This window comes from Empidonax traillii, unplaced genomic scaffold (assembly GCF_003031625.1).
Source record: "Empidonax traillii isolate 1590-97213 ecotype Southwest subspecies unplaced genomic scaffold, ASM303162v1 scaffold985:size400688, whole genome shotgun sequence".
NCBI lineage: Eukaryota > Metazoa > Chordata > Aves > Passeriformes > Tyrannidae > Empidonax > Empidonax traillii.
In genome coordinates, this window is record NW_020956178.1 from 43,788 (window position 1) to 70,864 (window position 27,077).

General features: G+C 36.7%; 1 protein-coding gene across 2 annotated transcripts in view; it reads left to right on the forward strand.

Annotated features, from left to right (window-relative positions):
- The first annotated feature begins 180 nt into the window (after positions 1–180).
- CDKL5 (cyclin dependent kinase like 5) overlaps positions 181–27,077 on the forward strand; it is a 129,150-nt gene continuing 102,253 nt past the window's right edge. Inside the window, exon 1 of one of the 2 annotated variants that reach the window (XM_027903597.1) lies at positions 181–468. The gene's annotated coding sequence lies outside the window, so the exon portion shown is untranslated. The remainder of the gene's footprint in view (positions 469–27,077) is intronic. The other variant, XM_027903598.1, reaches the window with a different exon arrangement.

A 27,077-nucleotide genomic window follows, 5' to 3' on the forward strand; every position in this document is an offset into this window, starting at 1 on the left:
TTGCTGGGCTTGTGCATTGTCGGTGCCAGTTGCGAGAAAACGCACTAGCTGTTGCAAGGTAGGCAGGTGGTGATGGAGAGCATCGGAGGGGACAACACCCAGGAGGGAGGAGGGAAGGCTGTTCCTCACTTCGAGCCGCTAGGAAGATGAGGGATGCCGGGATTCCCGTTGCTGGGCTATTCCGTGGTTCTCCTCTCAGCTTTCATCTTTTGTATTGGTCGGTGAGCAGGGAAAACTCGGGTGCTGTCCTTGGAGCCATATGGAAGGGAAAAGGATTTTTTTTCAAGCAGGGTTTGGTGTGTCTGCAGCAATGCCTCTTCTAGGGCTGGAAGAGCAATAAGCTGAGCTCCTATTCCATTCTCTTTATGTATGTGAGGGCTCTGCTCGCTGTTGCTGAACTACTCCAGGCTTGCTCTCGGAGATCCTCCTCCTGTCTGCATCGTGCACGGCCGACCATGGCTGCGGCAGGTAGATGTCTGAGACAGCAACAGCCTGGAACTGCCATAGTGAAATTAGTAATGATCGTGCATATTCCTGTGTGCTGTGCCTTGGGTGAGGGAAGGTATTACCTGATTTGTACTCAGCAGACTTGTCAAGATGGTAATACATTAGTCACCGTCACATCTGGAAGACTCATTTATGGCAAATACACGTTTATTTAGCAAAGCTTAGGAACGTCTCAAGCAGGCTGTAAGGGAGTGTACAACAGAGCAGGGCTAGGACAATCCATTGGCATACTGATAAACACAGATCACAAATGGCTGTGGGGTTCTGCAGTATTGCAGGAGAGAAGTTTAAAATTGTCCTCTTAGTTTCTTTTGTTGTCCTCATGCCTCTCTGCTGCTTTTCAGGGAGGTGTTGAGCACCACCAGCTTCCATTGCAATGATTGATCAAGTTGTATGTTGCCAATTGATAATGGCTTCTTGGCTAGGACAATCCACAATTCCCACTTAATTTTGCTTTCTCTGCATACACTTAACTATTTTTCCCAGATCTCAGTGTAAGTGTGTCAGATTTTAACATTTCAGGTAGTCTGTTGGGTTTGCCTAAAAAAACCATGATCTTTAAGATTACTCTTGGCTTAGTGTGTGTGTGTGTGTGCAGAGATATCTGCAGTGGGAAAATAAAAAAAAAAAAAAAAAAGGAAGCTTTTTATGAAATACACTTGTGTGTAGTAGGAGCACAAAGTGCCATTTTTAATAGGTGGATTGAATAATAGAAGTATTGGTCTTTTCTATTGTACAGATTGACATACTAGTTTACCAGTATAAAATAAAACCTATTACCTCTAGTTGTGTGGTTGTTTAAAATTTCTCTCATTTTGCTCATTTGGCAATAGGAAGGAAAATCTCCCCCATTGTACTTCTGGAAAGATTTTCTTCAAGGAGAGAGCTCTCTGCCTCTGGAAGCCTCTGTATTCAATGACTCTCAGGAGTATGGCCTTGTTTGTCAGTATTTACCTAAAACTGTAGTATTTAGGGAACACTGTATCAAAATCTCTGTTGCCTGGATTTAGCTACTTAGATTTTTGTAGCATGCAGAAGAAATGGATGATATAATACAATGGGCAAAAGACCACATTTTATAGGAACAGGAAGAAAACTAAAGCTGTCGAAATCAAGCATTGCAAAGAGCAAATGGTATACCATATTTTGGAACTAGATCTTTTGAATTAATTTCAACCAGTGCTTAGACCTGCGACTAAAAGCAGTTAGTATTGTTAAAAAATACTCATGTAAAAGATATTTGCATTATGCCTGGTTAATGTTGACAGTTTTAATGAATCTGATATATAATCTGTAGTTTTTTCATGTTAAAGACTTTCTTCAATGTTTTAGATTTAAATTTTATGGAAGTTGAAACTAGAAATTTGTTTTGATTCCTGTCTGACTTTAAAATGAGAGTTATAACAAACATGTTAGTGTTGCAGCTGATGTATTCTGCCTTAGTTTTCAAAACTTAGTGTTGAAACAAAGAAATTGCAGATACATTTTTAATGTTCTTATCGATCCTGTCAGTTTAGTTTAATAATGATGGGGGAAATACACACTGAGGTTTAAGTACTGAAATGCTTACTATAGGTCTATGTTCCTAACAAAAAACTTGAGAATATCAATTTCATAAGCCTATTTTTAAAAGAAAATGTAAAAAACTGTATGATCAGTATAGAAAGAGCTCTTTATAAAATAGAGGTTTGGGCTAGTTTGGTGGAAACCGTTATTGGACCACTGATCTAATTAACATCATGTTATAGTATTTAAAGGATGGCTAAAAGGAAGATGGAGACTCCCTTTTACAAGGAGTCCCATGGAAAAGATAAGGGGTGGTGGGTACAAGTTATTTGTGGGGATATTCCTGTGGGACACAAGAGAACAGTCAACCTTTGGAATAATCTTCCCAGGAAACTGGTGGATTCCCCAACATTGGACACTTGTAAGACACATCTGGACGGGCTGCTGGGCCACCTTGTCTAGTTTGTGATTTTTTCAAGAAACGTTGGGCCAGATGATCTTTGAGGTCCCTTCCAACCTGGTGTTCTGTGAACCACAGTGCCGGTGTGGTTTGACGCTAACGTTGGCCATTTCTATTGGAAACAGAGCAGGACCGTGTGAGTAGGAGGAGAGCTAAGATTGCAAGTACAAGGTAGAATAACAGAATAATTTCTGTATGCAGAAAACACCCTCTCTATATATAACGAAAAGTCAGTTCAGTGCTGTTATAAAAATAGCTATTTATAAAACTGACTATATATGGAAACCCTTGGAAACTGTTCACATGTAAGCCTTGGCTTTTAGTCTCTCTCAAACGCTTAACACTCAGCAGTAGAAATCTGGACAGAAAAAAACTAACCAACGTTTTCATAGGTACTGTTTAAGCTCTGGATAAGATATGAGTTCTTATTTATGAAAATTTTCTTGTACTTGTATGCTTATTCTGTGTAGATGATGAACATCAATCATGAAACAATAATGAGGGAGAACTACCTTGAAAGTGTAGACAATGGGGATAACTGAAGTAATTGTGAACTATGTGCTCATCGTGTGAAAGTAACAGGAATGCCTTATATTTGTCATAATTTCTATTTGAGAATTTTAAAGAATTTTAACACTACCCGTGAGCTAAACCTAATGACTGGGTTTTTATCTGGATTTTTACTTCAGAACATTAGCATTCTCATGTTACTTCTAACATGTGAATGATCAGTGACTTACTATCACTAAAGTTTGTATATAATATAGTGAATAATAGAGTTTGTTTCCTGGTTCCGAATTCCATATTCTAACTATAATTCTTTAGTATCTAATTGCAGATTTGTTTGTCAATGATTATACCAGCTTTCTATATCAGAAGCAGTAAGAATCAATTTCATAATGTAGATTTAAATGAGTATTAAAACAATACATAAGTAAACTGAGGAAATCACTGTTACATCAGCCCTCTTTTTAAGTCTATGCAGTTTTGTAATATCAAATGTGGATGAAGGAAAAATGTTACACTTCTAAATGTTCACAGTACTAATGTATTCAGCTTTTAATTTTTTTTTTTTTAAATTTAGGATTTGGTAATTTATTTCTTTGTCGCTGTGTTAAATAAGATTTTAGCATAGCAGAAATAGTTGTGTTAAACATCTTGACTAAATCACAATGAAAGAACAAAATAAATTTAAAGGGTGCTACATGTCTTAAACTCTGTTGCTATAGAAATATTGCATATTTTTTTTTCCTCCCTTCTCTGAAGCAACCATGTGCATTTCATTGGAAAAGGCTAGCTTTCAGAGAACTTCCATGCCTGTTTCCTTTAGGCTAAGGAACTTTCAGAAATGAATGTGTGGGCTGTCAAGTTAATTGTGTTCCACTTCTCTGTTAATAAAAAGTTTGAGACGTAAGTTATGTTTAGCTGATATGGAGTAAAAATAATCTATTGCTATGTCTTAAAATGAGGAGAATGCATATGGAATAGATATAGTTATTATATGATGACTTTGTGTGATACCTTTCTGTGATACTGAAGTCTCCAGATCTCCAGAAGCTTTTAATTCTATCTTTAGTGTAATTAAACTTATTTTTCCAACATTACTTCAGCAGAGATGTTTGTAGTCCAGCTTGGCTTCAAATCTGAATTTCTAGTACAAGCCTGTTGAACCTTCTTGTCGGAATTGCCCGTTAATGTCTTGAAAACTAATCCTTTAGTTGATTCATTTATAATGATAGAATAACCTAATCTAACACTGACACTTAGTTTGGGAAAAGAACATAATCTTAGTGTGGGTGGCATTCACAAGAAATACTTGCCTGGCAATATTAAGGGAAAAAAAAAGGATGAGGAAAGCCCCCAAACCAAAAAACAAAATCCTTCTGAAAAAAACAAAGTGTGAATCAGTTCTTAACTGAATCTCCATTATGCCAGCCACATAGAGCTCCATTGTTTTGGTGAATTGTATCACTGTCTCTGTTAATCTTTTCTGAGAGATGACTATAGTAGTACTGATGTTAATGGTAACACACTGCTTCATTCAGCTGAAAGAAGGGGAGGATGTGGCTACAAGGTTCAGTAAAATAAAGTATGTATTCGATTATTCAACTATTAAGTATCAAAAAAATATTTCTTTGAGCTACATATGAAAACAAAACTTTTTTTCAGCCCTTCCTCCTCTTTTCTTCATGATTAGGTGTCAGTGTTTAAAAGTCATCCTGTATCGTAGGAACTGTACATTTCTTAGTGAATTTGGAGAAATGGTTTACACTTACAATGATTTCTTTGTAGAACTATGTTTTGGCTGATCTCATCGTCAAATTCATAGAAGTTATGATCCCGAAATGGATTTCTTTAAGTACCTGTTAAATGATAGTTATCTGGGGTAGTGTCTGGTATAGAATCACCTGGAGTTTTCAGTGGGTTTGGTTTACTTCGAGTGAGTTTAGTCAATGCTTATGAAGTGAGCAACTCCTTGGCTGTAAGTCCCAGTTATATGTGAAAGTAAGTGAATAGCTACTTGAGAGTACATCAGTTCAGTGCTTTTCAGTTTTTTCACCCCTTCTGACTTAGAAAAGGTGGATCCTTCTGTTTGGCCTGCATGTGATAGTCTGGGTGATACTTTAACTTGTTAAAACAATCTGATTTCACTTGCTTTGTACTAGCAAGTGGGACTTTGTACTTATATATATTTATCTTTAAAGCACAGAAACTTTTTAATTAAACTTGAGAGCACAGTAAATTTGTGTTCATAAGCTTTCTACCTCTTGCTAGATTTCCTAATCTTAAATAAGGCCATATTTATTTTTTGTGTATTTTTTGTGTAATTTGCCTCTCCCTGTATTTGCTTAAGAATGTATCAGCATTATGCTGGTGTTGGTAGAGCAGAAGGTGCAGTGAGCCCTGAGAATTGGGGCTCATGGTGCCTGATGGTGTGTGCTGCTCTTTTTCTCTCCTCTACCTTTTCATCTGGACAGCATTTTCAGGTGATGGTGAAGAGGAAACTGTTCTGATGAGAGTCCTGCAGTAGATAAACTTCGAAGTTTGCTGGAAGGATTTGGGTATTACACTCTGCTGGCTCTTATAATAAATTTCAATATGCCTGGTAAGAGTGTCTTGCATGTTGCAGCATATCATGTTAATTGCATGTTTGTCAGAGGCATTTTCCATGAATAAGTGTAGTGTAGTTTGATTGTTCTGCCTCTTCCAAGATGTTGTTGTTTGAGTTCTTTGGTTTTGGTTGTGTTTGTTTTTTTTTTTCTTGTAGGCTGCATTTTTGGCTCTTATCTTAAATATTAATAGCAAAACTGAGGTGCATGGAAGGTGGGGACATGTCATAGTCAGCTTCTCATGAAGCTTCTCTTGTCAGACCTATTACACTTGTTCTAAATTCCTGTTAACCTGCTATGTTCAGTAAAACTTTACAGTAGGTGAAAACTAATTGCAGGAAAGGTTTTCTGTTTTTTATTTTGAACACTTGGCAGCATTTTGTTTATTCCCTGGCATCTCTTAAGCCCTCTATACAAATATTTGTGCACATGTAATAAGTTAAGTGTATGTTCAACTTCAGTTGTATCGCTTATGAAGAAGTGTATGCAGTATTGGGGTCCATCTGACCTTATGTGACCCCCTTCAGAGGTGAAGAAATCTTTAAACTGTCAAAACATACAGCACCTCATATAGTATAGGAAATTGTTTTTAACCTCGCATTTTAATTGATGTTTCAAATTCATGTTGTTCCAAATAGTTGGTAGACACACTGGCAACTCCTGAGTGTTTTCTGTGTTGTTAGAATTTACTCTAGGGAGGTAAAGTAGGAGTTTGGTATAGGTTTATCATACCTTAAAACAGGTTTGCTTTTAATGTTATATACATTCGAGATAAAAATACTGAGATAAAAATATTTACTTTGTTTATGGGTTATTTAATAGTTAAAGCTGTTTATCAGTCAAAGAGTAAGCAATTGTCATAGCAGTGACAGTAAATATTACTAATTTACAGATGTGAACCTCAGAACATCCACTTCATTTAATTACAACCTTTTTGTTGCAAGATGGGTGTTTACTGAAATGCTGCTGAATCTGTTAGTAAATATAGGATACCCCCTCTCCAACTTTCTACTGGTGTTTTTAGTAGGTTTGCATAGGGTATTTTGAAGTGATAATTGACATGAGGGATGGAAGCAGGCCCTCAGGAGATTTTCTAGTTAGACTTTGTACTCAAAAGCTGTATTTTCCTAAAATTATGTTTATTTCTAAAATGTCACTAGGAAGAAGTTGTGTAAAATTAAATTATTCTCCTCTTTCCAGGGAACGCACACACTTCCTTGCTTAACTCATCTTAATGACACTGTTGCATTATTTTCTTTTGAGCACTTCAAAAGAGAATTTCACATAAAAGGAAGCAAGTATGTTTGCAAGCAGGTGGTTTTTTTCCCTCTCCTTTTGACTGTGATCTCCCCGAATTTTTGTTTCTACTTTTAATCTACCACATTCACAATGTTGCCATCTTGTTGTTTGCTTAACCTCTGTAGAAATGCTTCCAGTCTTCCTTGCCTTGCATGTCGGACAAGGATGGAGTATCCCCAAATCCACCACTCCAGACGTGTACACATGGTATGCTGTTATCTACCTACATTTGTAAGCTTTAAAAAAAACCCAAAGAAACTTCCAACCTCTCTCACCTTAACTAATCCTGTTCTCAAAACACCTACAATGAGTCTGTGCTTGCTTCAGAAGTTTCATGCTTTAAAAACTTGAGTCTACCTTATGGACCCCTTCACACTTTCCTGATCCATCTGTTCATCTAGCACAGCTTCTTCTCTATCCCTTCACACAGTCTTAGGCTGTTGAGATGCAAGACGCCTTTGCAGATCCTTTAATTGGTAGTAGTCTTTATTTTTACTCCTCTACATCTTTTAGTATTTCTTTAAAAACAAAACAAAACCAAAAAGGAAAAAAAGAAAAAAAAAAAAAAGGAAAAAAAAAAGAAAGAAGGCAACCCAACCCCTCCCTCCCCCCCATACCAAAAGCTTGGGTTTTCTTTCTCCTTTCCTTGCTGGCATTATTATTATGAAGGATGGTTTAAATTACATGCCATTATAATTTTTTTAATGCAACCATTCTTTTTCTACTTAACTGTGAAGTCTTGTTTGGGTACAGCTTGTGTTTGAAGACAGTTATTTATGGAGTGCTGTAGCTGTACATCATGAGGTACAGTCAGTAATGTGTTGATCTGGGAAGTCTATAGACCAAAGCTACTACTTTATGCAGTATAGCCTATTATAAAACAGAAAATCTTGAAGTGGGGAGTGGCCAGTGTTGATGAAATGCTTTGTGAAACAGGTGGGGCTTCAAAGTTTTATTTTAGTTTGAGGGAAGGTTGCTTATGCAATTGTCCCATCTGTCCAGCCATCTGTCCATTAGCCTGTCCTCCCACCCTGCCAGTAACTTGTGAACCACTTGCCTAATTCCTGGTCGACTTTGGCAGAGGGGCAGTGTTCTCCAGCCCTGCTGCACACTTATACAGGTCTTACAGAAACAAGCAGACAGTTAGACGAGAGACTGAGCAAAGAACAGGGAGAAGAACCCTGGTCTGTGTCTCTGTGGTTGGCCTGTAGTAATAGCCATCATGCCATTTGCCGCCTCTTGCCAGGCTGATGTGCCGAGGAAAGGTAGTTTGGAAAGCAGGACAGTCATGAAGCTGATGCAGTAGGTTATTGCAGTGTGCATGATGGGAGGGATGTCACAGGGGCAGTAATTTGGGGATGTTATTCTAGGTAGGAAGTAAGGTTATTCTCATGGATCCAGAGTTACTGTGGGAGACCTGTTTGACAGTGTAATTTATTTCTTTAAAGAATTTCCTGTCTTTAAAGGAATTGGGGAAAGTGCTGCTCAACTCAGACCTGTTATAAAGAGCAAGGAAGAATTGGTGGCATAGAAAACATCATCTGATGTATGAGGGTAAGAGGTTGTGTGTAGCCTGCAGAGTCAGTGACAGAAATATGAGCTTGATGATGGAAGAAGACTGTCAGCCATCCAGGAGGAACTTCAAACATAGAACCTCATATATGGAAAGGAGGGGGTTTGGAGAGAAAAGAGGTGCTGTAGCAGAGCAAATCGGATTGAAATCATTGGAGTATTTCCTGAAAAACTTGGAGGGCTGAAATGTTATTTTTCATCTTAGGATTTAAAGAATTCTGTGACTTCAACACAAATGGGTTTCTTGACTCCTTAGAAACCGTACTATTACTATAAATAAAAACAGCTTTTGGTATGAAGGTGACAGTGTGGGATGCCCACGATAATAGTAACAAAACAGTATTTTCAGAAGGTGAACTGTGACTCTGCATTTCCTAACCAAATAGCTATTCCTGTCATTTGGGGATCATTAAATCTGTTTCATTAAATTCCATACACATTGACATTTTAGTTGCCTAAAGCTCTGTGGGTGAACAACATAATTGAAAAAAAAAAAAAGCAACCCACAAAAACAAGACGTAGCCTTCTGTCTGTTAACCTAGTTGTTTTGCAGTTGCTTCTGCTGACTCAATAATGTGATGTGATATAACTCACAAAAAAACCCACCGTATATATTTGTAATTAATGTATTTGAAACTCAAGATTGTTTTAACTGTAAGTTTGGATGCTGGGAGATGTTTATTTGTTTTTTCTTCTGGGGGAAAATCAAATTTGTCTATGTAAGTCACCATAAAATACCATGACTAAAATTGTGTTGCAAATAATATGTAGGGATGAGGGGAGATAGGAAGATACTTGTATTAAGGTCAAAGTCTGATTGCCTTTGATCATACAATACTGAACAGCCCTGGGAAGCTAGGAGGCCTATCCTGTATTTTTCCACACCAGTAAAATGGGTGACCTTTTGTTTGACTGTTCCAGTTATAGTCACTTAAAATAACATTTGAGCTATTGTTGGCTATTTCGCTGAAAATGGAAGGCAGATCAAGCTTGTTAGCTTGCTGCTCTTCAAAGTAATTAACAGAGGAGGCATGCTGTCCTTAAAGAATTAGTCTACACAAAGCTTCAGTGCTTGTGAGAAGAGATTGTTCAGTTATAGAAAAAATAAATAAACAGTTTTACCATAGTAAACTTACTTTCCCACTTTAAGTCAGTGGGTATTTTTTGTAATACTTGTTCTTACACTTTTTTGTTATCTCGAATTTTTAAAGAATATATTAACAATAGTTGTAACTTTCAATTTGTGACTATAAAACTATTTTGGAATTTTTCTTCCATTGTTTCTTGCTCACTTCCTGATATTTTGATAATGAGTTTTATTTTTTATCTCTTTGTTACTTGTGAAGTACAGCAATAGTTACAACAAAGCAATTCCCACCAAAATGCTCAAATTGCCAAGTCCTGTGCACCTTTAGTATCCAAAGACATTCATACCCCCAAATCTGGGGAGTGACTTTTAGTATTAAATGTACAAAGATGATGATGTAGGGCATGTAACGCATGAAAATAAGAGTGTGTTTTTATACTGTTCAGTCTCAAGGGTGAGGGCTGTATGATGGCACCTACAACCTAATTTGTGCTTATGGAAGTTGCTGTACTGGTAAATGACCACTTCCAGTTTCTCCCACCTGTTGTGAATGTAACTAACAGTTAGAAAGGAAAATATGGTGTCTTTCCTATCCTTACAGCTGGTTTTGCGTACAGTGCTGAGAATGAGGCAGTGGAAGCTAGGTTGCAGTAGTGGAATGGCAGCAGGCATGAAAGCCAGACTATTTTGTTGAGCATATTTACAGATTTTTTTATCTGCTGTGGAGCCCTGACATTGGGAGACCCATGTGTTGGGTCTTAGGGAAGGCTGTGTGCCTTATGCCGGGCTATGAGATTGAGAAGTGTTTGAGAGGATATTTAAATAAGTATTTAAACTGGGGAGCTGCGGATTCAGTTTGATGTTTAAAGTGTGGGATTTGACAGCTCTGTATGTAGCATATATATTTGTGCAACATTAATTTACTTTTTTTTTTCATCATTTCATGGCTCATTCATATCTCTTGGGATGAAAATCCAGTCCACCTCTGAAGCTGAAATAATTGGGTTTTATTTCAGGTGCAATGATATATAAAGATTAAAATGGACCTCTAGAATCAATTACATTTGTGAGATGCATGGTAATTTTTTCCTAACTTCCTTTTACTTGTCTAATAGACTTTGCCATTTTATTGAGGAACTGCAGGACAGATGAAATTACATATGGCAGATTGTGGTGGTAAAGTTCCTCTGCTGTAAATCAGAAATAAATTTGAACGTGATGTGAATTGCTTAATGCCTGCAAATGTGTGGTAGTTACATAGAACAGATTTTCGACATGATATAACAGCAGAAGTGGCATCATAGTATGCTTTATCCTCAAGTTTGAATCTGCAAGGAAAATAACAAAAGCTGAGATTGTTTTTAACGTGTGATTACACCTGCATGAAGCTGCTTTTGTCTAGTTTTGCAAGCAGAAGCACAAGAATATTACTGTAGTGTAGTATGTGCTGATGTTTAGGTTCTGTAAGGCCAGTGGTAGAACAGTAAATGATGCTGAGCACCTAAGTATTTGTAGGCTACAGGATTTTCTGTGATGTGTGCTTTTAGATTGACTCTGTGAGTACAAAAATGTACAAAATATACCACAACTACTCTACAGTTTTATTATAAATCAGACTATTAAATTGTTTGTTACAAAGTCAGATTATTTTAAATTACAAAATGCCTTCATGGCGTATTTAAGAAACAGAGAAATAATACTATCCTAACAGCTCATATTCTCCTGATTTTTTTTTTTTTAAGAAAACTGAAAGTGCTTGTACATAGGCCACAATTATATTGAAATTTTTGTCCTTTAAATATGCCTCTGAAATACTTGAACTGAACCAAAAGGTATATGGATTACTGGAATATGAAGGGAAGTTTTTTTAAATAGTTTTCAAGAAAGTAGTCTTCTGTAATATGCATAAACTATATTTTTTCCTAATAATTCTTTCAATTTGGTAAGTTTTTTTTCCATTTTCTCTAATTAAATGAAGACAGACATTCTCTTTTGAACATGGTTCCATAACAATACGGAATAATGTATGATGTGTTTATCACTTTTATTATAACTCATTAAGATGCTTTCTGATAATTCCATCTGAAGGAAAATTATACTACCATTTAATTAATAGCAGAACCAAATCATTGGCAGAGGAGAAACAGCTCATTGTAATAAAAAAGAAAAAATAAAAGCAAGGGTTGATCAGTTGCACTGCAGTACCAGAGAGAAATGTCATCTTCCTGAAGGAGAAACACAGCTGTGACTGGAGTGCTAAAAATCAAGTGGGATATAAGTCAAGGTAGCACCTGACTAAATTCCAGGTGAGTACGAGTTCTAGGGTGCAGCCATTGACTAAAACTTATTTTGAGTTCATTAGTATGCTTCTAAAATACTGTGAACAGGGCATACCTGAGGTAAAATCTAACCATTGGTAAACGTACATCCTTATGATCCTTCCCTTTCACAACAGAGGGATTAGGTGAAAACAGGACTTGGTCATTGGGAAGCGTGAAACAGATTAGTTAAACTATCAGGTAATTAAGAGTTACCTACCTGCATTTGTTATATGATGAAAGCTATTTCTTTTCTATCAGCACTTCTGACAGCCAGTTTTTGCAAACAAGTAGTCTGAGCTTTTTGGTTAGGAGTCTTCTAAAATTGTGGGACATAATAAATTGGCCTCATGCCTTCAAGGAGTTTAGGTAGCAAAGCATTGTGTACCATAGTATAAATGGCTGTGACTGATTGTTCAAAGTTATTAAGTGGAGTAAATAAAATACACTAAATTTACAAACAGTGGGAAAAATAAAAATCTGTGCTGTTCAAGGAGTTGTGCTGAGTATGACCTGAAATTCCATGAATGTGACTATTTAGTTGCCTTGTTTTGAATGTCTTCCTTTAAAAGGTTTGTGAAACAAAGTGGAGAAATACAAATTGGAGCAAAATTTGAGAAAACATAAATCTGTAGCATGCTTATGCCTCTTGGTAGAAACAGTGAGCATTCTGGGCTGCATCTGAACTTACTATGTCATTTTCATCAGGGTGGTGCCTTTGTTCTTTCATTCCCCACTATTCATATGCTGTTGCTTATACAATTTTAAGGTAAAAAAGTGGTCAGTGTTTTCTTTGGCATGCTTCTGTAATGATTCTTTTAGTTAAGGAGTGTAATCATCAAGTAGCCTTTTTGCAAAATAAACAACGTAATTCCCTCTAATTATAATATACTAATAATACTATAAACTGTCCCTGTATTGTATGTGTTTCTTGCAGTAGAAGCACAACATAGTGACATCAGAGCTGGAGGATGTGAACAGCAAAAGTTTTTGTCTATTCTATTTGTACCAGAAGGCAGAGCTTAATGGAAAGGAGTTTTGCTGGTGGATATACTGAGGTGACATTTCAGATAGATTTTGCAGATTTGTCAGCGACATGAGATGGGATGTTCTGAGCACACCTCAGTGTCCCTGCTGCTATCTCTGTATACAGGAAATTGTTTGGAACTCCTTAATTTTCTCCTTTTGGATTGTAGAGTTCCATTTGAGATTACTGAATAGAACCCAAACCTAAAAAGTCTCCCTAGGTTGTAGGCTGCTTTTAAGATAGAATACTGAAGTGTGGTGAGCTCTTTTATTTAATGATAATTGTAATTTCTCCCTACAAGTGCCAGTAATATGTCCTTCACTGTTTTGTCCATTTGTATTAAAGAAATTAAAGTTATTCAGTTGCATAATGCATTTGTTCTTCTAACTGGGACACAAAACCCCACTATGATCTCAATAATATTTTTCTCTTGAAGACTAAAGGCCTGGTAGTAATTAAGTCATAGTTACATAAACTTTACATTTCTTGCTTTGTGGTTCAGTTGTAGTCCTGTAAAAATAAAGCAAATAAAAAGCAATAATTGATGAATGAAGTGTTAGAATGTGGAATTACCGAGAGGGGAAGCATTGAAGCATTGCTTGTGAGATTGGGGGAGGAGGGGGAAGTGTATTGCTGTAGCATATCTGTAAACACATTTTACAAATACTGTAATTCAGAAAAAACAGGTTAATTTGCTTTTTCAACACTGGGAAACACACCTTTAATGAGATCTGCTCTTCCACTCTGTATCTTAATCTCTGTTTCTTGGTTTTTCCAGTGTGGGTTATTCTGTTTAGAAGGCTTCTACAGTTCTGAAATTTTTGGGGGGAACTTCTGCAAATGTTCCAGTAAATTGGGCAGATAAAAACCATGGTTGGGAAAAAGTACTTGTGAAATATCAACACCTCTGTGGGCTTTTTAGCATATGAAAACTTCATGTTTAGATGCCACTTGTGTACTGTGTCAAATGGAAATGGAAAAAAGTCGGTCTGCTCTGCATTCGCATTCATTTTCACTAGAGGAGAAGAAAGTGATTTTGATTTTGTCTTACATTGCCCACTTTTCTTTACCAAATAGGGTTTTGAAGTTCCTTCAACTGAAGTATTAAGAAAGTATCTTTTGAAAATTATGGTGAACTATGTTTTATCAATTGAGCAAAAAAAAAAAAAAAAAAAAAGACTGAAACTAATTAGTTGTCCTTTATTCCTGCTGGTGTTTTAATAGTTACCTCTAGATATTTAAAATATGCAGTCCAATTTTGAAGAATAAAAACTCTAGCCTTACTATTTTTGTTGAAAGATGTATCTATGATAGCTTATAGATAATGGTGGCAGCAATGAAATGAAATGCTGAACTAGAACTATTCCCCAAAGTCTTATTTCCTGTCAAATATCCCAGAAAATACACAGTAATGCAAGATATTTACCCCAGCTTACCTGAAAAAGCTGATGCTCATTTTATTGTTTCAGATGCGACAATAATGCCTTGATCAGGTACTCTGAAAGAAAGGAGCATGCAAGAAATTATTCACCTCTAGAAGATTGATACTTATATGTAAAATTGACACTACTTGCCAGGCTCTGCTGGTGGGTAGGAGGGATAGGAAATTCTACTTTGTTAGTCATCTTCTATATATGGAAGTTCTCTTGTTATTCTGCTGCACTTTCTTGTGTCTAACATCTTAATACATGGTGGAAATAATGAAATTACTATCACCAATCTTTGAAATTTACTGATTTTTATAACGGTGTATTTTATAAAAGGAACTCATACACATACGAACTGACTTTCTATTACTTCCCTGAGAATAAAAATTCACTGTTACTGCCTGTAAGGTTTGTTTTGCAGCATAAGATCATGTGACAGCATCTTCAATATTAGTGCTTTATCTGTTTTTCTACAACTGGGTCTGTATAACACTTGTTCACACTGCATATTTATGGCAGATACACGGTGTTGTTTAGGATCAGCTCTTTTTACAAGGCATTTTATTTGGTGGTGAATAGTCATATGTTTGTGTACTAATCAATGGAGATACACTGAAGGAGATCAGAAAATATTGAATGATAGCTTCATATTGTTCAGTGGTTTTGTATCATTAAAACCATTAAAGATATGCTTTTAAACCAGAAATAATAAGTGTAGCTTCTTTTTCAGGAAGGCTTTCATATATTTTGCTTACAAAGAAATTTCTAAGTATAAAACTATTTCTAAAAATAGAAATTAAAAAAATTTAGTTACAACTCTTAATGAGTGTTGAGTTGGATGAATCAAGTAATCTAAACTTCTTAAAGTACTGAAAACACCCTATTCAATTTCCATTTTAATTCCATTTAAACTGCTTAAGTAAATGGAGAGGCAAAGAAGAAATATGACTGTTGCTGTGTGCTAACTTGATGTTAGTGGTCAGGATTCCTTACTTAAGTGGGTTATGACACTTACTAATTATTAGATCAGTATTACAGTTGTGTATTTTAAAAGAAAAAGGACAAAAAGTGGTACTGTTTTTTGGATGTCACAAATCTGCAAAAAACCAAAGGGGCAAATAAACTCTCTAAATACATAAGCAGATAAGGCTTGTTCTGTTTTGTTAATAAACTTAAATAAGAATTTCACAATATTAAAATCTGTTGAATTTTGGAACCATGTGCCTGAGAGCATTTATCCAAAGGCTTGCTGAACTCTCTCAGGCTTGGTGCTGTGACCACTTCTGTGGGGAGCCTGTTTCAGTGCCCAAGCACCCTCTGGGTGAAGAACCTTTTCCTAATATCTAATCTAAATCTCCCCTGACACCACTTCAGGGCATTCCCTTGGGCCCTGTCACTGGTCACCACAGAAAACAGATCAGTGCCTGTCCCTCCTGTTCCCCTAACAAGGAAATTGTAACTGCAGTGAGGTCTCCCCTTAGTCTCCTCCAGGCTAAGCAGTCCAAGTGCCCTCAGCCCCTTGTCATACGGCTTCCTCTCAAGGCCCTTCACCCTCTTTGTTGCCCTCCTTTGAACACTCTCTAATAGCTGAGTATCTTTCCTATATTTTGGTGTGCAAAACTGCCCACAATATTCAAGGTGAGGCTGCCCCAGTGCAGAGCAGAGCAGGACAATCCCCTCCCTCAACTACTACTTTCGCTCGTTAAACTTTGTATGTTTGGTGACTACCCAGCCCTCTGATTTGTTCAGATCTCTCTGCAGGACCTCTCTGCCTCTGAGGGAGTCAACAACTCCTACCAATTTTGTATTATCAACAAATTTACTTAGTATACCTTCAAATATAAATGCAATAGACATGCTATTTTCTCTTCTCTCCCTGCCCTCTTCACCTCCCTTTTTGTAGTTAAAGTTCAAATTCATCAGTATAACTGCATTGCTGCACGTAACAGCACTGACTGGTAAAATGAGAAAAATCACTCCTGACTACATGAACACAGATAAGAACACAGATAAGCTGTGACTACAGCTATAACTTAATAATTTTTGAAATTTCTAGGTTCCCATGTTCTTTCAGACAGATACTGCTTACCACTATTGTCAATATTTAGTGAAAGCCATCTGAAGACAGGGTAGCCTATGACTATTACTGGTTTAGACATGGAATGCTTAATTGTTCTGTGCTTCAGATGAGCTATTGTAGGTAAAAAATCCTTTAGCCCTTAGTTACTTCCTCTGGGATCCTGACCTTTTCTGTTGGTGTATACCCCCTTTAGGTCCTTCAAATAAGATACATGCTTTGTGGCCTTTTAGTAATAAATGTGACATTTTTAAAAAAAAAATATTTTGAACATATGGCCGAAATATTATTGACTGTTTCAATTAACTGTTGTGGCTCTTGATTAGGCGATCTGCTTTTTAGCTTATTCTGTTATGTAGAGTTATATTCTTTTAACCACAGGTAAGGCTAATGGGTTTTAAGACCTGGGGTAATTACTGTAATCAACTGCCCTAGTCTGCTACAAATTAGTTTATGAAACTCCATGGATTAAAGCCATGTGTTTTGGACAGATGATAATGTGAGGAGGTTTTTACTGGTGCCTCTACCTGCTCTTCCGTGATGTTATATTGGGACTATGGTTCACTAAATAATTCCTTTTACACTAGCCTGTCTGTCAGCATTTGGGTGTCATCAGTAGATCACATTTTGTGAACACAGTGGAAGAATTTGAGGCTCCTGAAAACCTCAGGAACTCTGAGAAAGAGAGAGCAATTTTTAATCATATATGATGGATTAAATCATCACAATGGAAGAGCCTTAAGCAGGTCAGAGGCAATGATTTCAATGCCAGTTATACTCAAACTATGCACCTGGGAAAAGGGCCATAAATATTATCTCTTTCTTCTGTTTTATATTGTTTTATTTGATGTAATATCAAATGTTATAATTGGCACATGATATCTATGAATGGACATGCTTACTGGAGCTTTCCTGTCTGTGGGAAGACATGTTGAGCAGTTCTTCCATATGTGGATGTAACTTGGTAGCCTTTGAATTGTGCCTTGTCAGTCTAATTGTAAAGGACAAATTGTGCAGGCATCAGTTTTGAAACAATTAATAAACTTAGCATTTATTTTCTTAGGGCTGTGTTTTGTACTGAGTGCCAAGGCTGGCTGTGCCCACATGCTGAAATGGGAGAGGTGTGTTAGAAGGGATCGTGTAAGCCAAGAGTTTTCCCTCGAGTCTCAGCTTATTCAGTATGGCAAGTAGGAGAGAGAGTAGAAGCCAGTCTTTTCTCCTTGGTTGTAGAAGGCCATCCTTTCTAATTTGAACAACTATTGCTTCGTATACTGGTGTACTCCAGAGAAATCATAAGCATGCTTAGAGTTAAGCAAGCAATGAAAAGGTTAAACCTATTGTTCTTGTGGGAATAAAAATACATAGTCTGATCCTTTTCAGTAACTTTTTATTGAAACCTTTTCTCTTCTTTGGTATTCTAAGTAATAAACTTTTCCCCATCTGTTCTGCATCTCCATAGCAAATTAAAAAGACTAAAATCCTATGAAGAACCTGAGTTGGTATCACATGTTTTATGTTTGGTTAAAAGTTTGATCAATGTCCTGCTTGTAGGACTGAGGTTTTATAGCATTATATCACCATGTTCTTCTAGTTATACTCCAGTGTTCTGTCATGGCTTTTTAGACTTGACAGTCTTTTCTTTGTAATATGAAGTAGAGAATTTAGGCAGCTGATACGTCATTTGCTATACAAATATAATCACAAAATGGGGAGTAATCCACTGGTGAGGCAAACACAGGTAGCCTAGAATGTCTTGAAAAGTAATTTCAGGCTGTATGCAGCATTTTCAAGGGAAGTTTAAATTCATCTTGCATCTCTGTTTCATTTTATGGTCACAAATGAAGATGGCACAATGTCTTTCTCTTTTCCAATACAGGAAGGTAGCCCTTTGAAATAATTTAATTCCTGAAGCCTCTGGTAGGAATTGTAAGTGAATAACCTATTGCCTTAGTTTTATTAGCATTTTGATGATGGATCATTGAAACTATTTAAAAACAAAAGTTGCAATTCCTGATCTATCCCTGAAATTCTCAGGCATTTTTTAACTTCTGGTTGCCCAAATAACTGCTTACAATGTAAAAAATTGGTTAATTTAATGTAGCAGATGTGGGAATAAAGAAGCAGTTATCTTTTTTTCTTATTATTAGGAAGCTGTTAAGATGTTCAGAACATTAGGGAGACACTTCACTTTTCACTGAAAGACAGAAAACACAGTTCACCTTTGGCACCATAGGCATCTGAGCCAAGATTAGCAACACTAAATTTAAAAACTATCTTAATGTAGGCATATCTGAAGGAACTATGTATGGATAGCATAATGTTTAGAAAAATGCTAGCTGCCTTGGATTGTGGGCAGGAGCAAATGAATATCTCAGGGCTAAAGAGACACTTCAACATTGATAAGATCCCCGTCTGGTCAGCTGTCCAAAGCCCGTGTCAATCTAGTGTAGGCTATGGGAGAGCAGCAGTGCCTGTGGACTCATAAAGCCTCCCTGAATACTCAAGCATTCCGGGAGTTGCTGTTGCACCACCTCAGGTTGAGGGCATGTGCAATTGCAGTTCATGCTGCCTCTCAGGTTTTTGGCTCACAACTTTGACTGTTTTGATTCTTAGAGCAATTTTTTTTTATAATGATAAAGAAATAAAATCTGATTATTGTGTATTGGATCTTTACTAAGTAGAGGAATTTTCAAAAGTGAAAGTTCAAGATATTTAATCATATATATGAAAGTGGTATATAAAGACTTCACAAAATCCCGTTTCTTCAAATGGCTTTGAAAAGCTGAAAACTTATCTGCACCTAAACATCACTGAACTGTTGCTCTACTTCATTTGGTTTTCAATTTGAAGAAAGTTTTTGTTCTCCAACTCAAGATGAACCCTGCTAATTTTACTTGGATTGTGCAATTGCTTTGGATAAGTGAGGAGAATGTCGAACAGTGTTCTTCTCCCTCAGCCTTGGGTGAGGTTCACAGATGTTGCACATGCAGTTCTAAACAATGTTGCTCAGCAGTTTGTAATCTGATCAAACACATTAGGGTATCCTTTTCAGTCTCACGAATGCATGTTCAGCCTGCAGTTGGTTAATTATCTCTTAAGCAGTTCCTCTTCTAATTCATTGTTAATCTTCTGCTTATTTTCTATTTCCGTGGATTAAGCTTCCGAATTGACAAAATGAAAAGAACATCGCAATCTTATTGATTTGATCATGATGATGAAAGTGAATGAGAGTCCATGGCAGCGTGCTCTTCATGCTGGCTTTTCATGGTGTGATTTGCTAAAGATTCCAGTCATGAACAAGCAATGTTATTTTTTGTGAGATTGCCATGGTGATCAGGTGGGCTGTGAAGTACAGAAAAATGCCTTTTCCCAATTTATGAGCTTAGGAGAAAAGGGGAATTTGGGAACCCTCGTTAATCTGAAGCTGTCAGGATTTTTTGTGTCTTGCCAGTACCTTTCTAGTGTTGCTGAAAGGGCAAGGGGAGGGAGCACAGTTGCCCCAGCGTTATTCTGCCTCTGTGAAGTTGGCTAACTGTGGTTTGCTCCTATTTGAGTTTATGGAGTATCCTTAGTTTGCAGCAGGTGCTGCTGGAGCATGTCCAAGTAACTAGGAAACCTTGTAGCCTTCTGGAAGTGACTTGCCTTTTATCACAGGGCTTTCCAATCTCTGCTGGAGTTGTGAGGTTTCTAAATGACCCGTTTTTACCAGTTGGCCTTCTCAGCCATTTCTACTATACCACCAAAATGCACACAAACAAAGTAGCATGAATGCATCATAAGAAAAATTCTTCACTCAGTTGAATCATCCTATTGCTACAACAATTAGTCCAAGAAATCTTATGCTGTTATTGAAATTTTCCTGTAATTACTGAGGCTGGCATGCAAGGCATTATGTCTATTTCTGCAAACCACAGTGTATTTGAGGTGATCATTGTTGCTGTGGGATAGTATAGATTGAAACAATGCTCTGTTTATCAATTGTTGCTGTTGGTACAGGAAGAAGCGACTCATAATATTCTGTTCTGATGTCCATTTATCATGCCATATTCTGCTGTTTAATCGTTTAAGTAGGGGTTAAAGATATATGGAACTGGATCATATGGAGGGGGATTTAATACAGTAAAAATACTTGATATATATAGAAGCAGTGAATTAGACTTAAGAGAGGCTGTGCTAAAGTTGCAAGCTATAGACACAGACATGCTCTACCTGTGGTAGAAACATAAGCTTTTCAACAGTGGTTTGCTTTCTTATTATGAATACTATCCAAGTTACCAAGACCTTAAAGTCTTCTCGGAAGTTTATAATTTGACCTGTAGAATGAGTATGTACAGTACTGAAGTCATTGAGGTGATGGACTGCTCTTATATGTTTGGTTTTAGAGGTGTACATCATGCCAGAGAGGGACTTTTTTTAGTTATTTTGAAGAAGATAGGTGATCCTTCAATTTATTTTTTTTTCAGGATAAAGCAGCGTAGAGAAAAATATGAGTGCTGAAGAATCTTCTGTGAAAACTAATAACTGGATGGAATGCAGCCTTGATGTCAGTCTCCTGGTGTGCTCTGATGCAAACTGATTTGCCTACCAAATTCTAGTGGCCCAAGGAGATAGGAAGGAACTAAGAGAGATACCACTGCAGTACAGTTTGAGATACTAATGTATCTCAGGATTTGGCTGAAATTTGGGTTCATGGAAAACAGTATTGCTGGTAGATAACTGATGTAGATGATCAAATATCTTTTGCTTTTCTCCAAGGCCTACATTTCAAGTTTAAATTTAACTGAGCTGCAAAACAGGTTCCATGATCTATATTTAAACAATATTTAACAGCTGTGGATGCTGGTCTCAAATACCATTCTTCAAAAGGCTGTGTAACATTTCCCTCTACACAGGAACATAAAGGGAGTTCCAAAATTTAGTCTGATCAATTCAAATTACATAATTCCAAGCAGAAGTTCTAAATTTTACTAGGAAATTGTGTAGTCACATTCAAGTATTTATTTTGCTTTCTTCATTTACTGTAACAATTTTCTTACGTGGTCCCTACTGATAATGTTGATACAGTGAGTGATGCTAAGCCTCAAGAGAAATAAATACCATGAATGAACATTGAATCACATTTTCTTGGCAAATATATAAAGCCAATTATCAATATTAATCTGCAGTGTTAATTCAGGAAACAGAATTTGTTAAAGCTTTTCGTGGTCATGAAATGGCAACATAGCATCACTCAGGAATGACTTTTGCAGGCTCCAGTGATAGAGTATGCCGAGTCTCCATTAGTACAAAACAATATTAAATGTTTCTTCTCAAGCTGTAGAGTTTATTTTTCTTGTGGCAGAAAAAACCCCAAACATTACTGTAAAACATTTTAGGAAGCCCAAGAATCTGCAGTAAAAATGGATGTAAAAGGCTAGGGTTTGAGAGGTTATCCTTCTAGAAAATGAAGTTTTACTAATGAAATTTCTGCTCTCTTCAGGTAATCCTGAAAATATCCTACCGAGTAAGCAACTGGCAGTCTTCGACTTAAATTATATTCACATCTGTTGTAAGTCTGTATCAGTTTGCTGATCTAAGTTTTGTGGTAAAGAAATTACAGCCATGCACTACCTAATGAATTGGAGTACTTCAGAAGGGAGTGGTTCCACCACCCCATATGTAGGATTTGAAACACTTTCCTTGGTAATTGCCTTTCATTTTGTAGCCCATTATCTTTCCCTCTTTTTTTTTTTTTTCTTTTTTTTTTTTTTTTTTTTTTTTTTTTTTTTTTTTTTTTTTTCTTTTTTTTTTTTTCTGTTGTTGAGATTTTTCTTGGTAACAGTTCTCCTTTATTTCAGTCTTTCCTATTTCACCAGGAGCAACTCATCTGTTCTTGGTTGTAGATATCTCTTTTTGTTAGATCTAACAGAAGTATCCATGATTTTGCAAGAATTGCTCTTTTGATCTAATCTGTTTTATTTCACTCAGTGAAACTTCTGAAGAAGCTGTATTGTGTAGGAAAGAAATGCTTGGTTAGCTGGTATGGGTTTCTGATATGGCTTTAAACTATGGCAGATCAGAAGACAGTTTAGGGGATTTAAAAAAACAAAACCAAACCCCACAAATGACAAAAATCCAAACAAAAAAGCCCAGATCCTAGTTCAAAGTTTGTGCTAAGGTGTGAGGTTTTTTAGTTTTGTTTTTTTTTCCAAGACCAGTGCCTGCTCTGTTTATGATTTGCAATCCTTACCTCATTTGAAGAACTTTTTTTATTTTAGAGATAAAAGCATATACTTTTAAAGCAGTATTTTGTTTATCTTGCAGTGCCAGTTTTATTTATCTCTGAAAGGAAGGTCTCTACCAGTTCATACTATATACATACATCATAGTGAATCCATCCCTTTCTGTTTGTCTCAGATCTCTTCTCTGAATGAAACAAAGCCTTCATCAGTATCATGGTTGTCAGCTTGAAATTTGTGAACTTGAGAACTGAATACTGTAACAATACTCATGTCCTGTGATACATACAGATTTGGAGATAAAATGTGAGATCTATTGGTTTGGAATAGATGTTTATATATGGGAGTTTCTAAGGCTATTTAAAAAAAAAAAATTGATGTTTCTTTACCAAAGACACAAAAGGAATAAATTGAAACATCTGGTCTTACTAGCTCTTTGGATGTTTTTTAGTTTGTTGGGTTTGGGGTTTTTTTTAGTACACAGGTATGGAACTCCATCTATAATTAAGGTTTTCAAAGCTTCTCCTTTAAGATCCAACTTTTAAATTGCTTAAAACTTTTGCCAAATGTGTCTGGGCTGACTTTTTTTTTTTCTTCCCTCCACCCTCCTTAAACTGGAGGCCTCAGCCTGATTATTTTATAGTTTGACTCTGATTCTTCTATTTAATTCAAGCCAAAACAGTTAATTGTTGAGAAAGAAGAAAAATCAAAGGTTTCTTTTAAAGTGCTGTTACAATATCTAATAAGGGATGGAAAAGGCACCTTCTTATGGTTATGGTCAAGTTTTCACAAACAATGTTACAAACCTGGTCAGATTTCATACACTTAAAAGAATATTAAAAAATCCTGTTTGACTGTGCTTATTGCTGCTTGGAATTCAGCAGTTACCTGGATCCAAAGCTGAAAAGCCTGAGGACAGTTGAAAATTGATTTAACTTGATATGGAGACAGGGCTTATAGGATAATGATGTGGTGAGGGGAAGGAGAAGAGATGGTGTTTGAGGACAAGGTAGAAACTGATTATCGAGAATGGGATATAAGAGAACCAAGTCGAGAGAAAGGGAGTCTGCTGGAATGCCAGATTTTTGGAAGGGAATTTCTTCAGTGTCCCTCTGCTGTGAAGCTTGGTAGCAAGGTATGTTTCTTATCCCTTTCTGTTGATCTGATGTTTCTTCACAGAATCAGTGAGCGGTTGAGGTTGGAAGGGAAGTCTGCAGGTGATCTGGTCTGAGCCCCTTCTCCAGCAGGGCCACCTGGAGTCAGGTCCATGTCCAGGTGGCTTTTAAATATCCTCATAGGTGGATACTCTGCAACTTCCCTGGATAATCTGTGCCAGGGGTCAGTCACTCTCACAGTAAGAGTTTCCTGGTGTTCAGAGCAAACCTCCTGTTATTCAGTTTGTACCCATTGCCTCTGGTCCTGTGCAGTAGTGTTGCTGGGCACTACTGAAAAACTTCTTGTGAAAGCTCAATTTTCAGAGGGAACAATGTTTGAATGACAATATATCTGGGGCAGTCAGAGGTTCTGACCAGCTTTTGAACTATCTACAATCATCATGTAGAATGCAGAGTTAATCTGCTCTTCAAGTCTGTCCACGCCATCTGGAGAATCTGCATAAAGTTATGCATGTGTGCACATAGGCAAATTGTTAAAAATATTAAAGTGTCAAAATAGCTAAAAGAGAAAATTGAGGTACCAGTCCTCCTAATTTGTGGCCTAATATATTTGCTCTTCGAAAATCATATGATTGCATGCCCATACTAAACAGGAGTTAAAAATGTAAAATATGGAATAACCGATTATTAAATGAGCATTATCTATGGTACAGAGTGGACAAAGTTGTAAAGAAAACACTATTTACAGTGTTTGAACACTGGTAGGAAAGCAAAGTTGTTTGTTTTCTCACAGGCTCTGAGTGTCTTGATCACTGTATGTTATGAGCACTTGGTACAATTCTCTGAGTTTGTCTTATACTTGGAGGGGCGTGTGCTCCAGACTTGAATGCACACAATGTTTGAAATATTTTTTAGTATTTAGTATCTTATTTTGGGTAGCTTACTTCTTAGCATTTAGTTTAGTGCTTCTGTTTTTCACTCTTCTTGAAGTCGGTTGCAGCCATGAGTGTTGTCCATGCTTGGGAAACCCTGCTTAAGCTACCAAGAGGGGAACCCAGGGCAGAATGACAGAGGAGTCTTTTCATGCTGTACAGACTTCTTTGGTAGCATTTGTTTAATGGAGTTTCAGTGCAGGCCATTTGGAAATAATTAAATTTATTGACTTGTTTTTCATGTGCTAGAACTTCTTGAACTTAATTCCAGAAACTTCCTGTCCATGTAACTGGCTTATTTGTACTAACTTCCTGTGTTTATTAGAGGGTATAGTTAATTAGTTGGAGGGTGGACATGATTTAATTTTTCTTCGGTGATTTTCAGGAAATTTGGCTCTTCCTTAATAGCTTGCTTGTATTAGGGTTTTTGTTGTGGGGGTTTTTTTGGTGGTTTGTTTTTTAATTATTAATTTTTATTATTGTTATTATTTGGTTGGGTTTTGTTTGGGTTTTTTTTGTAACTGAATGGATAGAGGTACAGAGCCAATATATGTGTTTCAAATGTTTAAATGAGGAAAGGATAAATGTCCACTTTTTTGAATGCTGTAGGGTTTTTAAGAAAACAAAATGTATCGCTTTTCTCAGGATGATTCATAATGCCTCAGTGTATTCATATCATCCTACGAGTCTGAAATATTGAACTTAATGTAAGGATATTCTACCTCAAGTACTAGAATAATCTTATCCCTTACGTTAGGAAGGGAGGGATGGATAGTTACCTTGTAGACATGTATTCTTGTGTGTTTTTATGGAGATGCTGATCAGCTGTTTTGCATTATTTTTGCTTGCTCCAGTTTCCTCATCACTGTAACTTAAAGATCTGTATTTAGTATCTGTAGGCATGGAATTAAACAGTACAGGGTAATGATACACCCAGATTTAAGTGTGTGACATGACAAACACATTTGCAGCTATTAAAACTAACTGAATCTACTGCTTTTAAAAAGTATTTCTGTCTTTCTTAATCTTTGTTCAAGCTAATTAGTGTTGTGTTGGAACACAAACATTCAATTTTTCTTTTTTTCTTATCAGGTTTGATTTTTGCCATTTTAATTGTTGTACTATGAAGAAGATTGTCATGCTACTTATCTTTTGGTGATACAGTAAGACTTAGTCACTTCTTTTTGATACAGAGTTTGAAGACAGCCTTAAATTTGTAGTGTTGAAATCTTGAAATGTTAACCTAAACTGGGTTAAGAGGAGGTATGTGAGAATCCATATATTCTAGGTAGCTTGATCTGGGAATTATCTTTTGTGACATGAGGCTGGAATTGTCATGTAGCCGGAGAAAACAGTGGCAAGACTCTGAAAAAAGTTTGATCTCTTTTGGGGTCACTGTATGGCAGAGCATTAATAATCTGGCAACGTGGGATCCAGATGGCAAAGCTATTCCTGAGTGTCCCCGTGAGCCTGCTGTGATGGTGGCCTAAAGGGAGAGAATTTTTTTTGGAAAAAAAAAATCTGCTCTCTGTCCTCATTGTGTAAAGTCTTCTGGACTGAAATAAAAAATACAGTAGGTTTATTGCAAAGGTTTTTGGAAATAGAACCAAATTTCAAAGAAGATAGCTGAAACAGTGTGGTAATTTCTTCTTAAAAAAATATATATATACGTATGTAAGCAAATAAAATAAATTAGTGTAAAATCTTTTAAACTAGAAGAACTGCTCTTTAAGCCTGGAGAAGTAGGGGTGGTAGAAATAGGGATTTGTGATCAGCTGTGGATACTGGGATTTGCAGACAACTTTATATGGATCAGCATCTGCTAGAATTGAGTATCTGATTATATCCTGAAACATTTAACCACTGTCTCACAAATATTTGTGAACAACTTTGTTAGTTTTGTTTTCTATTCTATGATCTTCTGTGAATGCAAACTAAAAAGCCTGATGTGCTTCAGAGGCTCCTGTAACGCTGAGGAAAACAGCAAATCCTGTGCAGGGCCAGGAGTTGGACTCAGTGATCCTTGTGGGTTCCTTCCCACATGGCATATTCTGTGACTGTGAAATCCATGCTCAAACACTGTAAGATAATATTTGGGTGGTTTACTCTTTCAAACACATGCTGGGATCACCATAATAGAGACTGTTTCTTAATGACGAGGCCTCAGCCAACTTGTGTTGTCTTCTCCCTGAGAGCCGACCCCTGCAAGGGCTGCAAAATCCGTTTGCTGTGTCTGCAAGGTTCATAAATTTTTATTAGATTTTTTGCTTTGAATCCGGATGAGGGCTTTTTAGGAGGGCATTTGTTTGGGAGTTTTTCCTTTAAGGAATAGATAATGTTTTCCTATAGTTATTTTTGATGCTACATAGAAGTTTTCATAAAGTGAAGCCCTAAAGTACTTTAGCTGGAAAATATATTAGAG